The sequence below is a fragment of the Schistocerca piceifrons genome, chromosome 5, assembly GCF_021461385.2.
Source record: "Schistocerca piceifrons isolate TAMUIC-IGC-003096 chromosome 5, iqSchPice1.1, whole genome shotgun sequence".
NCBI lineage: Eukaryota > Metazoa > Arthropoda > Insecta > Orthoptera > Acrididae > Schistocerca > Schistocerca piceifrons.
In genome coordinates this window covers 547,099,247-547,117,682 of record NC_060142.1, presented here as the reverse complement: position 1 = coordinate 547,117,682, position 18,436 = coordinate 547,099,247, and the positions used below count along the sequence as shown (strand labels likewise).

At 39.5% G+C, this 18,436-nt stretch overlaps 1 protein-coding gene across 1 annotated transcript in view; it reads right to left on the bottom strand.

Moving 5' to 3' along the window:
• LOC124798065 (N-alpha-acetyltransferase 35, NatC auxiliary subunit) overlaps nucleotides 1–18,436 on the bottom strand; it is a 148,065-nt gene that overhangs the window by 46,426 nt on the left and 83,203 nt on the right. The gene's annotated exons all lie outside the window — the stretch shown is intronic.

Here is an 18,436-nt window from a genome sequence, read left to right as displayed (position 1 = left end):
GGTAGTGCAAATACTTTGAAATGTGAGGAAATAGCACAGTCATCAGACACCAAAAAAGGTCAGTTATAGTAAAAAATTGTGTAGTTGCAAATTTTTGCACAATGCTAAGGGAGAGTGTCATGAATGACATACTAAAAATCCTGACCAGTGGCATGTGAGTGATGGGAGGAGGGTGGGTTTAAAGGTCACTTTGTTAGGTTATTCTCAAATAACTCTAAAGCCACAGCTTCTAGTGAAAATATTGTCCAGTACAAAATTATAGTACAGTGTAACCTCTCAAGAAGCCCACCCCTTAAAGCCAACCCTGTCTCTAAATGACTGTTTTTTAAGGAACAGAAATAAACTTCCATAAGAGCAATGTATCTTTATCCCCTTTAAGATGACCACCCCTTTACCCGACCAACAACCAGTATTTAACTAACAATGTCCTCTCGTTATGATGACCACCAATAATCAATGAAGAGGGAATTAGAATAATGCATTACTGTAACGTTCCTTGTCAACAATCTCAAAAATTTCATTGCCATTTTTACTTCTAATAGCAAACAGTTCAGATTTTTCCTCTGCAGTGAACGGTCATGCCTACTTCAAATAAAATAAAAGTAGTTGTTCTTTCACTACAACAGCGAATATCTGTTATTACAGACAGAGTGAAAAAGGAAAATCTCAGCATCAATTTGCAAGGGAGTTTAACTGTGGAAAAAGCCAAATATAGAATACAATTGCAAACTCCAGCAAGTGTGTTAAGGAATGGGAAGAAACTTCCAACAAAAATTCAAAGAAAAGATGGTGGCAACCATTTGAAGACATTAATAATGCTGTTTTAGAGTGGTTTAATAAAGCACATCATAAAGGATTGCCTATTAGTGGACCGATGCTACAAGAAAAAGTTCTTAAATTTGCTTCTTATCTCAGAATTCCTAATTTCAACGCAAGCAACGGCTGGTTGGACTAATTTCATGTTCGACACAGTATCGTTTTCCGAGCAGTCTGTGGGGAAAGTGCAGAAGTCAATTAAGATGCTTTATCTGACTAATCCAGGGCTTAGTGCAGTTACAAGTGGCTGTTATGATAGTGACATTAACAATACAGGCGAAACTGGCGTATTTTCTAAAGCTATTTCAGACAAAACACCAACTGTGAAGGATGATCAATGTAAAGACACAAAATGGTGAAACAAAGATTAACAATCAGTCTTTGTGCTAACCTCTGTCGTGGAAAAGAAGAACCACTACTGATATATACAGCAAATTGTCCACTGTGCTTCCAAAACAATGACATTTCTTTGCTTGTTGTCTCTTGGCATGCTAATACTTGGTGTCTCTTGGCATGCAAATAAAAATGCACAGATGACGTGTGACACTTTTTGTTCTTGGCTGAATAATTTAAATTCTAAATTGAATATTCAGAAATACAAGATCATATTTTTCGTACATAATGCACGTCACTGCAGCGAAAAGTTATCAAATGTTTCCTGCCAACACAATGTCATGTGTTCAGCCTCTTGACCAGGGAGTGACCTGGTCTTTTAAGTTAAATTACCAAAAGAAGCTTCCGCATTTCCTAATTGCAAAGATGGACAACGCCATATCCTTTTATGATATAGCTAAGTCTGTGACCGCTAGGTGATGGCATCAGCTGGATTAAAGTGCGTGAAACGAAATGAAAAACGAAATAATTAGAAAATGTTTCATTAATTCTGATTTTCAGTCTTTACAAAATGTGGACACTGGACGAGGAGGAGGAGGAGGAGGAGGAGGAGGAGGAGGAGGAAGAGGTGGCGAGGAATCAATAAACATCCACAGCCACCTGTGTGATGATGCCAATACTGAACTGGATATTTCTATAGCGAACAAAGAAATTGAATGCTTCAGTATCACTTTAGCAGTTGTTGTCATTAATTGTGTTTAAATGATTATGTTCAATATCACATTTTAACTTGATCACCTTTTAACAAGACCACCACTCCAGAAGACCACTTTCTCACAAAAATTCAAGGGGTCGGCTTAAAGAAGTTTCTCTGTATATTAAGTTTCTTATAAAAAATGTCCTATTCATTTTTTTTCTTTACGAGCAGATGACATAAGAAGAAAGTCGGTGGCAGCGGATGTAAAGAACAGCCTGATAGACGACAAATAGCTCAGCTGTGAAGACAGAACAATGGCCATGGAGCCGGTATTTGAAACTGTGTGCCCCAACAATAAAAGAACACCCGACACCGTCATTAGTCTTAGAGTCATCTGTATAAATGAAGATCGTATTAATGAACTTCAAACGAAGTTCGACAAACCGCAAGCGGTATACTGAAGCTAGGGTAACCTCCTTTGGGAGCGAGCTGAGGTCAAGGTGAACGCGAACCTGAGCCTGGAGCCAAGGTGGCGTTTGGCTCTCACCCACTCTAAAGGTTGCAGGGAGTGGAAAATCAAGTAGCTGAAGGAGGCAACGAAAGCAAACTCCAGGGGGTAGCAGGGCAGATACATACAACCTGTATTGACGGTCGAGAGAGTCATCAAAAAAGGAACGATAAGACGGGTGGTCGGGCATTGATAATAGCCAACAGGCATACCAACAGAGCAGTATATCAAGCTGGTAGGTTAGTGGCAATTCACCGGTTTCAGCATGACAACTCTCGACGGGACTAGTATAGAACGCTCCGATCGCAAGACATAACCCCCGATATTGTATAGAGTTGAGGCGGCGTAAGATGGACGGCCATGCAGAGGAGTATACAAAGCTCCCATAATCCAGCTTTGAGTGGACGATCAACCGATATAGGCAAAGTAGGACGGTTCGACCCGCTCCCCACGACGTACCGCTGAGAACACAGAGGACATTTAGGGAACAGGTACAACGGGCAGCCAAATATGACACATGTGGAGACCAGCTAAGTTTTCTGTCAAATGTAAGACCTAAAAATTTTGTTGTCTCCACGAATGGGAGAGCAACGGGACCGAGATGAAAGGACAGTGGGAGAAACTCTTTGTAGCGCCAGAAGTTAATACATACCGTCTTCTCGGCAGAAACACGGAAGCCATTGGCGACACTCCAAGACTGAAGACGGTCAAGACAACGCTAAAGATAGCCCTCCAGGAAACATGTACGCTGTGTGCTGCAGTAGATGGTAAAATCGTCCACGAAAAGGGAGCCTGATACATCAGCTGGGAGGCAATCCATTATTGGATTGATCGCTATGGCAAAGAGAGCGACGCTCAAAACTGAGCCCTGTGGCACCCCATTCTCCTGGTGAAAGGCGTCGGACAGGGCAGAACCCACACGTACCCTGAACTGTTGATCCATTAAAAAGGCACGAATAAAAAGAGGGAGGCGACCGCGATGGTCCTATGTATGCATGGTGCAGAGAATGCCCGCCCTACAACAGGTGTGGTAAGCCTTCTCCAAATCAAAGAACACAGCCACTGTCTGGCACTTCCACAAGAAGTTATTCGTAATGAAGATTGACAAGGTAACCAGATGGTCAACATCAGAGTGGCGCCTACGAAATCCACATTGTACACTGGTAAGTAGGCCTCGAGATTCGAGCAGCCAAACCAAACGAGAGTTCCATCACCTTACAGACACACCTGGTAAGGGAAATGGGTCAATAACTGGAAGGCAAGTGCTTGTCCTTCCCCGGCTTAGGAACTGGGAAAACAATAGGTTCGTGCCAGCATGTGGGAACATGACCCTCAATCCAGATGCGATTATAAGTACTAAGAAGAAAACCTTTACCCGCAGGAGAAAGGTTCTTCAGCATCTGAATATGAATAGAATCAGGCTTTGGAGCGGGGAACCAAGGCTGGGCAAGTGCACTTTCTAGTTCCCGCATGGTGAATGAGGCATTATAACTTTCATGATTCGAGGAGCAGAGGTTAGGTGGCCTTGCCGCCTCTGCCTGTTTACATGAGAGGAAGGCAGGGTGGTAATGAGCGGAGCTCGAAACCTCTGCAAAAAATCGGCTGAAGGCATTGGAGACATCCTCAGGGGCCACAAGGACGTCATTCGCGACTGTCAAGCCAGAAACTGGTGAGTGGACCTTAGTGCCAGATAGCCGGCGCAGGCTACCCCAGACAACAGAAGAAGGAGTAAAACTGTTGAAGGAGCTTGTGAAAGCAGCCCAGCTGGCTTTCCTGCTTTCTTTAATAACATGACGACACTGCACAGGTAATCGTTTATAACTAATACAATTCGCCATCGTAGGGTGGCGTTTAAAGGTGCGTAAAGCACGTCGACGAGCATGTATAGCGTCTCTACATGCTGCGGTCCACCAGGGGACCGGTACGTGACGTGGAGAAGAAGTAGTATGAGGGATGGAATATTCAACAGCAGTGAGAGTGACTTCCGTGAGGTGTGCGACCTGACTATTGTGGCTTGCAAAGTTTTGATCCTGAAATGTCGCCCTGGAAGAGAAGAGCCCCCAGTCTGCTTTGGAGATGTTCCAACTAGTTGAGCATGGAGATGGGGTATGATGCAGGAGATGGATAACACAAGGGAAGTGGTCACTCGAATATGTATCAGAAAAAGCGTACCACTCAAACAGACGTGCAAGTTGGGTAGTACATATAGAGGGGTCTAAATGGGAATAGGTGTGAGTTATGTCTGAAAGAAAAGTAGGGGCGCCAGTATTGAGGCAGACAAGATTGAGGTGGTTGAAAAGGTCTGCTAACAGGGAACCTCTCGGGCAGGATGCTGGAGAGCCCCGAAGGGGATGGTGGGCATCGAAGTCTCCAGTCAACAAAAATTGTGCATGTAGCTGAGCAATAATTTGCATCATGTCTGCCCTAGTAATGGCAGACGATGATGGAGTGTAAACAGTACAAATGGAAAATGTAAAAGGGGGGAGAGTAATTCGGCAACTGCCTGCAGATCGGTGTGCAATGTGATGGGATCGTAGTAGATATCATCCCGGACCAGCAACATAACCCCTCCATGAGCCAGAATACCTGCCACAGGGGGTAGGTCAAAACGCACAGAGGTATAGCGTGCCAGGTCAGTACGATCGCATGGGTGTAGCTTCGTTTCCTGGAGAGTGCAAGCGTAACAGCAACTTTAAGTCGTCTCGGTTGGAGCGAATGCCGCGAATATACCAATGAAGAAGTGCCATTGTGAGAAGAAAAAGGAGAAGCAAGGAGGAGTCACCTTAAAGGCTGCTGAGAGCCTGGCTTCGAGCGAGCACTGCTGCTGCCATTAATAGGTAGAGAGTCATTGTCCATTTTTTCAATAGGTTCGTCGGCCACCATGTTAAGATGGTCAGGGGGGGGGGGGGGGGGGCGGCTTCCTCCGCCGGTGAATGGCCAGAGGTTCGGCTACCAGCGGTGCAGCCAGGCGAAACGGATGATGGCCTGGGGCGGCAACCGCTGGGTGGCGCAGGAGAAGAAACGCACCGTGGCGGAGAAGGAGAACTTTTCTTCCTATGAGCCTTCCTGGAAGGTCATTTAGTTGAAGTACTGGTCGATGGCTGGGAGTTCGGGGTACGTAAGAAGTCTTCACGGGACGGTTCCTTCTTGAAGGCCCGTGCATCTGACTTCTGGGTCTTGGTCTTGGCAGAAGCTGATGAAAGTACTTGTGTCTTAGGGGTGACGGGAGGAAGAGGAGACTTTGACCGGGCAATCTTAGCACTGGCCGAATGGACAACCGTAGCACTAAAGGTCAGATCGCATGTGTGCGTTGGTACCTCCCTAGTAGGCCGAGGAGAGGTGAGGACAGTACTGTATTTCCCCGCTGGGAGCAGCCTGGGCTTCCTACTAGCAAAAAGCTTGTGAGCAGCCGAGGTGGACACTTTCTCTTTGACCCAAATTTCCTGTATACAGCGTTCATCCTTGTAGATGGGACAGTCGCGAGAGGACACTGGATGGTCACCCTGACAGTTCACGCAACGAGGAGACGGAGATGGACAGTCACCCTCCTGGGCGTCCCTGCCACAAGTAACACATTTAGCCGCATTAGAACAAGACTGGCGGGTGTGGTTAAAATGCTGACGCTGGTAGCTGCGCGTAGGTGTCGGGACATAGGGGCGAACAGAAATAACCTCATAGCCCGCTTTGATGCGCGACGACAGCTGAACACTACCAAAGGTCAAGAAAAGTGTCCGGGTCGGTACAAGGTCATTATCGACCTTTTTCATGACCCTATGGACAGCCATCACGCCCTGCTCAGCGAGGAAAGACTGAATCTCCTCGTCAGTCAATCCGTCGAGTGATCTAGTAGATACCACACCACGCAACTAATTCAAAGTGCGGTGAGCCTCCACCCGGACAGGGAACGTGTACATGAGTGTGGCCCAAAGGGGCTTTTGTGCCTGAAAGGCACACTCAGTTTCCAACAACAAGGTAGCGTTACGCATCCTGGTACAAGACTTGACAGGTCCGGCTATGGCATCTATGCCCTTCTGAATAATGGAAGGGTTGACAGATGAAAAATCCTTTCCGTCCTCAGATCTAGAAACTATAAGGAACTTTGGGGCAGGTGGTAGTACTTTTGTCACTGGTGCCTGGTCAAGTTTCCGTTTTTGGGCAGAAGCGAGAGAGAAGAAGAGAAATCCATTGCGGATGAATCCTCCATGATTTCCAGTGTCTCCGATGGCGCGCTCCTTCCGTGTGGGGTCCCTCTCAGAGGGCGCTCCCGCCTTGGGTGAATGTTTACACCTCAGGTCATACCTCCCGAGAAACGGACGGAGGGACCAATCGGCATGGTCGGAAGGTGTCAGCTCGGGCAATCACCCCTCCCCGGGCCTGGCCTTTACCAGGGGGTATGCACGGCCCCTACTTGTCTACCCTGGGCGGGGAATTACGCTTTACCCCGTCACCGGCTACGCGTGCGAACACGTGGGTCGGCCTTCAGGCATGCACAGGGAGGAATGAAGAATAGGAAAAAAAGGAAAAAAAAAGGGAGAGTGGGAGAGAAAGGACAGACTGTCTCAAACGATGAGGTGGAGACCATAGGGTGGAGAAGAAGCCAAGGAGAAGAAGGCAATGTAAAAAGTAAGGAAGACAGTGAGAGAGGGAGAAGGACAAAGAAAGGAAACAAAGGAAGGAAGAAACCAGAATAAGCGAAAAACCAAAATGACCACAAATGTAAGTCGTTGAGCCGTCCGTCTCCAGACACAGGCGCAAACTACCCTCTTGAGGGAGAGGGACTCCTTTTAGTCGCCTCTTACGACAGGCAGGCATACCTCAGGCCTATTCATACCCCGGACCCACAGGGGGGATATACACATTGATTAAAAGCAAAACTTTCATGCACGTGTAGAAATCATCAGCTGGAGAGGCATTAAAATCCTGAACCAAATAGCAACCACTGACTAGAGAAGTTTTCAGCTGCCAGTAAGTACAATAAGAACATACCACAATGCAATCTTAAATGTTACTGTGGGCTTCACGTCGAGCATTTTGGGCTCATAGGGCCAGCAAGGTAAGGACAGTACAGGTTATACACTGAGTGCACAGAAGTGTACTCCTACACCTGACAGCCGCATACAGAACAATACCAACTGAGGTGATGCTGATGATACTAAGCTTGCTATCTCTAGGCCTAGCAATAAGAAAGAGATGTGCACAATTTTGGATGGAAAAGGGCAAGAGAATGGCAAGAAACATGGGACAGCGCCGAAGCAGGGAGGAGAACCCACCTGTTCCTTCCTAACATAAAAGAAAGATAAAGAGTGTCATACTTTCTTCCAACCAAAAGAGTTATACGTAACCTGTTGGGATATGGTCCATATCCCTACTACTTACTGAAAATACGACGACACACCGCGGACACTTTTGAATGTGGGGCAATCAGTACGCCGGACCCATTGTCTAGGAATGTGCCATTAGACAAGAAGAGGCCATACATCTTGACAATAAGACGCATAATGGCTGAACATCCACTGTAGCAACATTACAGAAGCACTGAGGAGATGAGCCTCAGGGAGGACCAGAAAGGATTTACTGAGACTTGGATCGCAAAGCAGCAGAGTCCCTTTGAATCCAGAGTTGAACCTCAGTGCTCCGGGGCTAACTATCTGGGCAAATGGGAAATCTAACTTGGTTCTGATACCTAGTACAATAGTGGAATGTGGTGCAGTGTAGTGCCACATGGTGTACTGTTGTACAGCAATGTAGTTCAGACTTATAAATTACAAAATTTGTTATCCAGCAAGGCAGGATAGTGTAACAAACCAGGAGATGTGCCTTCTGGATTCCAAATGAACATGTATCTGTGCACCAGATGGCCAAAAAGAGTATGTCGACTTTTTCTTTTTTTAAAAAAAAATATTTTCTTTTTTATGTACACATTTTATGTAGATTTTTTCCTCTCAAAAGGCCATAATGCTTAGTTATACTAACACATTTGAAATTATTTTAAAATATTAATGTGCTATATTCATGCCAATTCAAATGCAGCAATTGATAACACACTAAATGAAAACAGCAAATAAATAATGTTAGCATGCTGTTCACTGATATGGCAGCAGAAGTTAAGCATTTTCCCTTCACCGTGTAGAGTTAATTGCAGATAGAAAGAAACCAAAACAATAAACTATTTCAGATTTTTTTTAAAAAATATGCACTTAATTTAAATTGTTTTAATCTCATACTCTGAGTATGTAAAGAGAATGACAGCAAGAGTAATTTATTTATTTTTGCTTGCTGTGTTTCCAACGTTTTTCCTGTATTTTACACTTTCTTGCAGTTATACTTTTTTGGGTCAGGTCACTGTAAAGTGTAAAACGGGGGTTTTACTGTGTATGTAAATAAATGGGATAGTGACACACACATACAAAGATGGTGGTATCGTATACACAAGATATAAAAGGACAGTGCAGTGTCTTTTGTACTCAGGTGAGTCATGTGCAAAAGGTTCCCCGTCATGATTATGGCCACGCAATGGGAAATAATGGACTATGAATGAGGAACGGTAGTTGGAGCTAGAAGCAAGGGACATTTAGAAAGTGTTAACAAATTCAATATTTCAAGATCCACAGTGTCAAGAATGTGCCACGAAGACCAAATTTCAAGCATTGCCTTTCACCACAGACAGTGCAGTGACTAAAGGCCTTCACTTAACAATCAAGAACAGTGACATTTGTGCTGTCAGTATGTAATGGATCTGGGAGATGTGTTATTTTCTACCGGATTTGTCGATACCAAATTGTAAATGTTTTCTTATATTTTTGTCAGAATTTTTTTTATTGTAATTTGCCTTATCTTACGTTAATTTACTTATATTTTTGAGAGTGACAGCATATTGATTACTATTAGTAGATGTGACGAAGAATATCAAAGAGACTGGTTACAAGTGGAAGCTTGTGTGTTGTGCAAAATGTCTTTGACGCTGGAGTCGTCTTTGACTGTAGTCAGTCGGCAGTTAACTCTTGGGGTGTGTTGACGGTAGAACAATGTGCAGGTCGCCGTCATAAATAATTTGCTAGTGAACAAAGAAAAAAAAAAAAAAAGAATTATGTTACTTTTTTTATATAAACTTTAAGAAGAAACCACATTCGAAGAAATGGTATTTGAAGCACCAAAAATGAGGCAAACGCATTGAACCAGGTCATTTCTGCAGCCAACAAAGATGCATTGTGGAATCATACTTCCACTCGACAACTGAAGCCAAGACCAATATCACCTTGTAAACATCTAACGGAAAAAGTACTGTCACGAAATATGCCAAATTTAAGTAAATAAAAATAGTGAGCATATTTCAACTGGGGGCTCAGCCGGGATATTGTTTTCACGTGATCTTCGACAGTGCTACGAGGAACAAAATTTTTGTGTGTTAATACCAGATTTTTCAGAATGTGTGTTACAGTATTTGTGTTCATCAGGAAGTAAAAGTATTGGAGAAGAAATGTTTCGGCAAAAAATATAATTTTCGACAGAAGAAAAAATTTGAAGAATTTTGGTCAACAATCACATGGATGGAAAACGTGGATTTGCAACAGTAGAAGAGTGTTCCAGATAAGTCACGAAACCCTTGTATTTTGTTAAAACAATATTTTTATCTTGTTTTGTATTGCTGTGTATAAATTTTTTTTCTTCACAATGACTTATGAGATTTTCGAGAGTATTGTGCCTAAAGTAGAAAATAGTAATTTAACAGACTTCGAAAATCAGGACAGGTCAAATGAAACAGAAAGAACCGATCAATTTGATTTTAAAAGTTTTCTTGTAAATTTCACGAAAGAAATTAAACAATCAGTTGACGACAATAAGGCTTACTGGGATGAAAAAATTGATAACATTTTGTTGCAAGTCCAAGCAGTCAATACCCAAGTGGATGATCTTTCGAACAGAGTTGGCAGTGTTGAGGAAAAAATTGAATCTGTGGAAGCAAAAGTAAATGAAATTGATGCAAAATTGAGCGATGAAATTAATACTGTAAAAAATGAGTTACTGGCAGATAGGGAAAGAAATTTAATTGATTTTAATGAGATAAAAGGGGAAATTAAAAATTTGGATGAGAACACAAAAGTTTTAGTAAAAAATGTAGAACAAGAAACTGACAATCGTTTGGTTACTCTAGAAAAAAAAGTAGAGTGCAATGATTTAGAAAACAAAAAATCTGTCAAAGAACTTAGCGAAAAACTTGAAAGTTTTGACATTGAATTTCAAAGCAAAAATCACAATGTCAACGCATGCAATCTTGTATCTAATATTCCAGTGAAGCACTTTTCGGTAGATGGACCCTTACATCCCGTTGATTTTATACAGTATTGTAAGGATTGTTTTTTACCTCACTCACCAGATGAAATGAAAATTAAATTTGTGAAAAAATTCTTGGAAGGGGAAGCTTTGACTTGGGCAAACCAGATTGTAACTATGGGGATGACCTTTTCAGAATTTGAATCAAAATTTCTGGAAAATTTTTGGGATGATCTTAAACAAACTAAAATCAAAAGTGAATTTTTGAATGGGAGAAACTATAGAGAATCAGATGGGAGCATGAAACAATTTTGCAAAAGTGAACTTCAAAAACTTATTCATTTAACAAAACCTTTGGATGACTTGATCAAAATTGATACCTTAAAGAGAAGATTGCCATCAGCAATGCAGTTGAGTTTAGTTCATTGTCCTGATAGTAATGTTGAGCAGTTTCTCAATTATATTGAAAAGTTGGATAGGGTAACAACAAGAACACACAGTGGGTTTACTCAGAAAGGTAATGGTCAAAATTGGGGAAACGATAACTTTCAAAAAAGGGAACAAAACAATTATCATGGTGTCAGTCAAAATTCAGGGGGATATTGTGGTGTCACCGCCAGACACCACACTTGCTAGGTGGTAGCCTTTAAATCGGCCGCGGTCCATTAGTATACGTCGGACCCGCGTGTCGCCACTGTCAGTGATTGCAGACCGAGCGCAGCCACACGGCAGGTCTAGAGAGACTTACTAGCACTCGCCCCAGTTGTACAGACGACTTTGCTAGTGATGCTACACTGACAAATACGCTCTCATTTGCCGAGACGATAGTTAGCATAGCCTTCAGCTACGTCATTTGCTACGACCTAGCAAGGCGCCATTACCAGTTTATATTGAGATTGTTAATAATGTCTAAACAAGAGCGATGTTCTCCAATTGTGGATTAAAGTTAAGTACTCCAAGAACTACGTTCTTTTCTTTATAGGATAATTACTTTACCTTGTTCCAAACCTCACGCCAATCTGCGTGAGCTTAAAAGCGTGCATTTCGGCCTCCTCTAGCAACACGGTGTTGGCTCTTCTGCCAACACTTCAGATATAACAATTTTCAAAAGAAGGACCATAATTTTCATCCAAAATAAGAACAACATTTTCGCGGAAATAATCAACAAAATAGAGAACACTTTAGGGATCAAAATCACAGAAATTTTGCTAGAGATCAGTACAATAGAAACTACCAACAATCAGGTAACGTTTGGCATAGGAATGCGAACAGAAATGTTGATCAGAGACATTGGCAGAACCACAATCAGCAGTTCAAACAGGAACCAGTTGTAATTCAGGAAATAAAAAATGAGTAGACGCCCCCTTGAAGGTCCGCAAGGTTGAGGCAGAAGGTGAGCATGATGAAAGGACCAATGGATGTGACTATCATAAACCCAAACATGACAGTTCCAAACCTAAGCTATCACATGAGGTTATTAGTTGTTACTTATTGAAAAAATTTCAAGAGGAAAATAATGATGATATTGATAAAGATAAAATTTTCAGTGCACAAGAACATACAGTAGATAAAAGTAATTGTGATTCATTTAATTTGACAGAGTTTTACACTTGGGCAGAAAAGAACAACACTTTGTCAGATGATGTAATTTGTAGTAGTTCAGAGACGTGTGTGAATGAAAGAGAGAATGCATGCTGTGAGAATGAAAATATTGGTGAAAGGGATCTGGTAACTTTAGAAAGGGGAAATAATATTTTAGGGGATAATTTGAGTGTGTATGACCTGAATATGTATAATGATGATGATGTTGATGATAAAGTTGATAATGATGGTAGTGGTATTGATGATGATGTTGAGGAAAGGTGTTTCATTAGTTTAAATAGGGAGTTGGGTATACACCTGGTTGAAAATGGATTAAATAGTGAGAGTATTATAGAAATTCCCAGGGATGTTACCACGATGAATAAGGCTCGCAAGCAGGGTGTATGTAAAAGTGTGAATTTTGATGTTGTTGGTAAAGAATCTGACTTCACAAATAATGATGACACATGCATAACTTCTAGCCTAAGTCAAACTTTTACAGATACTAATGACACACACACATTTCTTAATAATCTATGGCAGAACAGTGAAACTATTTCTTTGGACAAGAACTTTAGAAAGATGCTTATTAATGTATGTGAAACTATATGTCCTGAGTGGTGGAAAAAGATGAGATATTTTATTTTTGAAAAGCTGAATGATAAGTACTTCAATAGTATACAATGTGATTTGGATGAAAATTCTTGGCTATTTGAGATAATAGAGAGTACTAATGACAATTTTGTATCTTCTGCAAATTTTATAACTGTGACAAATAATACATATAATGGTACACCATATGATTCTGATAAGTATAGGTTTGGGGAAACTGAAAGTGATTTATTACATGAGGATACAGGTTCTGAGAAGAGCAATCAATTTTGCAGTCGTTATATAAAAGTTCAAATTGGGTCATGGATTGGTAAATGTTTAATTGATACAGGAAGTGAGATATCGGGAATGTCTGAAAGGTTAAGCAAGAAACTGAAAGTGGGGAAAGATTATGTTGAAATGCCAGTTGTTGGGGTAAAGATAAAAGGTGCTACTGGTAAGAGCAGTAAATTGGTAAAAAGCCAGGCTTTAGTGACATTTTTAATTTAAGGCAAGTTGTTCACACATGGATGTTTTGTAATTCAGGAATTTAATGAGGATTTTCTTTTGGGTATGAATTGGATAGTAAAAGTAAATACAGCATTTGATTGGGTTGGAAGAAAACTTTTGATAGAAACATCAATTTACTAAAAGAAAATAGATTGGAGAATATTGAAATTAATAGATTTGATACTGATGAAGTTGAATTTGGGAATTTAGTAAATTTGAAAATTTCAGAAACACAAAATTTATCTGGGGAGCAAAAACAACAGTTAGAAAATCTGCTGTGGGAATACAATGATGTTTTCAGTGACATACCTGGTAGGGTAAAGGGTTATCAGTGTGAGCTTCAGGTAAAACCTTATGAACCATTTTTCATAAAACCATACAGTATTGCAATATCAAAAAGACCTGCTGTTGAGAAAGAGCTGAAAAAGATGGAAGGATGTAATATAATAAAAAGGAGTATCAGTGCATATAATAATCCTCTGGTAGTAGTTTCGAAAAAAGATGGTGGAGTAAGATTGGTTTTCGACTCTAGACACTTAAACAAAATTTTGTTCAGACAGACAGACCATCCCAAAAATATTGATGAGTTTCTCTATAAATTTACAGATATAAAATATATGTCAAGTTTGAATCTAACTTCGGGTTTTCATCAGGTACCACTTTTGGTTAATTCTAGAAAATATACTGCTTTCTTGTACAATGGTAAGAGTTACCAATATTGTGTTGTGCCATTTGGGTTAAATTCTTCTGTTTCCGAAATTATAAAACTTTTGGATCATGTACTGGGGCAAGAACTTGCATCTAAACTGATAATTTATGTAGATGACATTTTGGTTACAGGTCAAAATTGGGAGGAACATTTTTCGATTTTGAAGTCAGTTTGTGAAAAACTTAAAAAAAGGGGGGATGACATTGAAATTAGAGAAATGTAAATTTGCAGTTTCTGAATTAAAATTTTTGGGTCATGTTGTCACAGACAAGGGAATTTCGGCAGATCCAGAAAAAATTAAAGCAATTTCAGAATTCCTATTCCTAAGACTAAAAAACAATTAAAGTCGTTCTTTGGGTTATGCGGTTATTACCGAAAACATTTAAGTGATCAGAGTCTGAATGCACCATGTTTAAGTCAGTTACTTAAGAAAAACACTGGGTTTGGGATAAAAGTTGTCAGGAAGAGTTTGATAAAATTAAGCAAGAGTTGAGGAAGCAACACTTATTACACTGATTTTAATTTACCATTTTGTTTGAACACTGATAGCAGTAATTATGGGCTTGGAGCAGAGTTATTTCAAGAAAGAGTAGAGAATGGAGTTAAGATACATTGTACCATAGCATTTGCAAGTAGAATGTTGCTCAAGTATGAGAAAAAATTATACAGTCACAGAGAAGGAACTTTTGGCAGTTCATTGGGCTTTTACAAAATTTAGAATTTACCTTATTGGACATAAAACCATAGTATTTTCGGATCACAAAGCTTTGAGTTACTTACAAGAGTGCAAGTTATACCACAGTAGACTGACCAGATGGGCAATATTTCTGCAACAGTTTGACTTTGAAATCAAGCACATAAAAGGTTCTGAGAATGTAGTAGCTGATTCACTTTCAAGGTTACCAATTGGGGAGGAAAAGGAGATTTTTGAAAAAGAGGAGGAAAAGCAATTCAAAATTAGATACCTGAAAGGGGTGGAAAATGAGAAAACAATTAGAGCTATTTGTAACAAAATTAGAAAAAATCAAAATTTAGATCAAAGTTGAAAATTAATCAAAGAATGTCTAGGCAAGAAGGGGTATGAGAAACTTGATAAATTTTACAAATTACATAAGGGGATTTTATTTCGGAGACCAGATGTAGATTCTGATAATTGGAAACTGTGTTGGCCAGAGGCAGATGCTGAAAAGCTGATCATTTACATACATGAAAGTTTTGGTCGTCGTGGGATACAGAAGTGCATTCAAAAGATACAAGAAAACGTTTATTTTTACAAGGTAAGAAAAGAATTTACAACCTGTGACAAATGTCAGAGAGTTAAAGTGAGCAATCAAAGATGTGGTGGAGAGATGCAAAACATTATTCCGGGAAAACCTTTAGATCTTATCGCTGTGGACTTATATGGAATGTTACCAAAGAGTAAAGGTGGTCACTGTTACATATTTGTTATAGTAGATGTATTTTCAAAATTAATTAAAACTATATCCAGTGAAAAAAGCTACTAGCCATGAAATTATAATAAAAATTGAAAGAGATTATTTCGCACAGGTGGGTAAACCAAAAGCTATATTATCAGATAATGGTTCACAGTTCACCTCTAAAATTTGAAAAAAGTTTATTGAAAGATCAAAATTGAAGCATATACTAATATCTGTTTATTCTCCATCCACCAATCCTGCAGAAAGATATATGAGGGAAATTGGGAGGCTTTGCAGAACCTATTGTAGCCATGAACATCCAACCTGATTTGAGCACATTCGAAATTTTGAAGATATTATGAATAGCCTACAACATAGTTCCACAGGATTTTCACCGTATGAGATAATGTTTAATATTAGACCTCCAAACCTTATATCAGAACTTATTGAATTTCCTAAATGTACATCTTTAACCATTCAAGAGAGAGAAGATATTGTCAGGGAAACTATGAGAAGGGGAAAAGAGGAATAAAAGACATAACAATAGGGTAAAATTAACCACTTTCAAAATTGGGGATCTTGTTCTGGTCACATCTCATGAAAAATCAAAAACGTTAACTTCAGAAATTAAAAAAAATTCTTTGATATCTATATTGGGCCTTTTGAAGTCATAGAAAATCCACACCCCAATGCTTATCGTTTGGTGTACCCTAAGTCGAAGAAATTATTTGGTCTCAGGAATGTTGTCTCTTTGAAACTATATAAACAGAAATCATAATTTCAAAATTTAAATAACCTATTTTCATCTAAAACAAAAGTCCTCCAATGGAATATGCTTGCTGGAACAAAAAACTACCTGTACAACCAAGTATGCATATTTGCATGTATAAATTAATATTTTGAAGTCACATGTTAATTGAAACTGATGAAAAAACACTGTTGTAACAAAGAATGAGAGAAAGATTTATTTTTACTTTTTTACAAAAAAAAAGTCTCCATAGTGAGCATTTCTGAATTTTTCTAATTTTTGGAAGCTAAGTCTTCCCTGTGGGTGAAGGCATGCATGTGAGGACATGCATACAAAGGTATAAGTTTCAAAACCAATTTTAGATAAAGCCTCATGATATTTGAGCAATGTATTGTTCTTTATACTGATGTTGTGGGGAGCGAAAGTACTCTTCACAAGAATGTGACTTGTAGTAGTATTGTAGTAGAGAGGCAAGTGGACATAAATAATTGCAAAAAATTTATATAATACTGATGTATTTTTAGCTGTACTAAAAGAAGAAAATCATAAGCAAAAAAAATACAAAATAAAAAAAAACATGAATAAAAAAAGAAAAAAAGAAAATCATAAGCAAAAAATATATACAAAATAAGAAAAAACCATGACTAAAAAAAAATAAATATAAAATTCAAAAAAATCAGAAGTAAAAATATATATAAAAGGCAAATATATATATAAAAAAACACTGCACTATATATGTTCATGAGCCAGTTGGCACAGTGTGACCAAAGAAGTGGTTGTAGATATCTTATTCTAGCAAAGGAGTTTTATCTTACTATTATTTTCAATCTGTATGCTGCATTTTAGAATATTTCTCATGTATGTTTTATGTCATGTATATTTGTCATGTTAAATAATTTCTTTACTTGAATTTTTTGTGTATGAGATTGATGGGGAAGTATCATTGCAACAACACCCAGAAACAAGTCCACAGATTCAAAGAGTCCAAATTTGGAAGAGGTTATCAGACTGCATCATTAATGTACTAATTGTGTAATACAGATCCATTACTGAGTGTTGTCCGGATTTTGCTGTATATGTTCATAACAACAAAAGCCCTGGGGAGCAGTTGTAATGGATCTGGGAGATGTGTTATTTTCTACCGTATTTGTCGATACCAAATTGCATATGTTTTCTTATATTTTTGTCAGAATTTTTTTTATTGTAATTTGCCTTATCTTATGTTAATTTACTTATATTTTTGAGAGTGACAGCATATTGATTACTATTAGTAGATGTGACGAAGAATATCAAAGAGACTGGTTACAAGTGGAAGCTTGTGTGTTGTGTAAAATGTCTTTGACGCTGGGGTCGTCTTTGACTGTAGTCAGTCGGCAGTTAACTCTCGGTGTGTGTTGACGGTAGAACAATGTGCAGGTCGCCGTCATAAATAATTTGCTAATGAACAAAGAAAAAAAAAGAATTATGTTACTATTTTTTTATATAAACTTTAAGAAGAAACCACATTCGAAGAAATGGTATTCGAAGCACCAAAAATGATGCAAACGCATTGAACCAGGTCATTTCTGCAGCCAACAATGCATTGTGGAATCATACATCCACTAGACAACTGAAGCCAAGACCAATATCGCCTTGTAAACATCTAACGGAAAAGGTACTGTCATGAAATATGCCAAATTTAAGTAAATAAAAATAGTGAGCATATTTCAAGTGCTAACAGACAAGCAACACTGCATGAAATAACAGCTGAAATCAATGTGGGATGTATAATGAAAGTATCCATTACGAGAGTGTGGTGAAATTTGGCATTAATGGGCAATGGCAGCAGATGACTGATGTGAGGGCCTTTACTAACAGCATGACATTGTCTGCAGCATCTCTCCTGCATTTGTCACCATATCAATTTGACCCTAGATGATGAAAACAATGGCCTGGTAAGAAGAGTCCCAATTTCTTTTGGTAAGAGCTGATGATAGGGTTTGAGTGTGGAGCAGAGCCCACGAAACCATGGACCCAAGCAGTCAATAAGGCACCGTACAAGGTGGTGGTGGCTTCTTAATGGTGTGAGCTGGGTTTACATGGAACTGACTGGGTCCTCTGATTCATGTGAACTGATTGTTGCCTAAAAATGGTTATGTTCGACTACTTGGAAACCATTTGCAACCATTCATCGATTTCATGTTCCCAAACAATGGTGGAATTTTTATAGAGACAATGTGATATGCCACAGGGTCCCAACTGTTGGCTACAGTTT